The following is a 430-nucleotide window of genomic DNA, read 5'->3' as shown; positions in this document are numbered from 1 at the left end:
TGTCACCAATCTTTGCATTTTGTTATTATGTCATGATACTTGTTTAATCAGCTACCATCTCTCCTATGGACTTTTTAATGTCTACAGTCTCAGATCAACACAGCCCTGCCCTCCAGCACTATCAGCAGCAGGAGCAGCAGAAACCCCTCAACAGCAACATTGTACCCATCAGGTAAAACATAGGCTACGTTTGCTTTGCATTGTCGCCACCTCACAACAGTGATATAGTATGATGCGATCCCATATTAGATTCTTGATGAATGAATGTGTGTTGTTGTTATTCAGTCTGGTTCAATGTGCCCCTTTTTAACTTTGAGCACCCGCCCCTTTAAACGTCTCTGCACGGCCCTGCTGCTCGGCTTCTTATTTTCCCTTTCAGTGGCCCTTTATACCACCATTTTGTGCTACACCGTGGAAAAACATCGTGGGA

The sequence above is a fragment of the Rhamphochromis longiceps genome, linkage group LG5 (assembly GCF_057381845.1).
Source record: "Rhamphochromis longiceps isolate RC_006_pf linkage group LG5, R_longiceps_female_GT1.1, whole genome shotgun sequence".
NCBI classification, from domain to species: Eukaryota; Metazoa; Chordata; class Actinopteri; order Cichliformes; family Cichlidae; genus Rhamphochromis; species Rhamphochromis longiceps.
The sequence above is the reverse complement of the archived record's forward strand: the minus strand, read 5'-3'. Positions refer to the sequence as shown.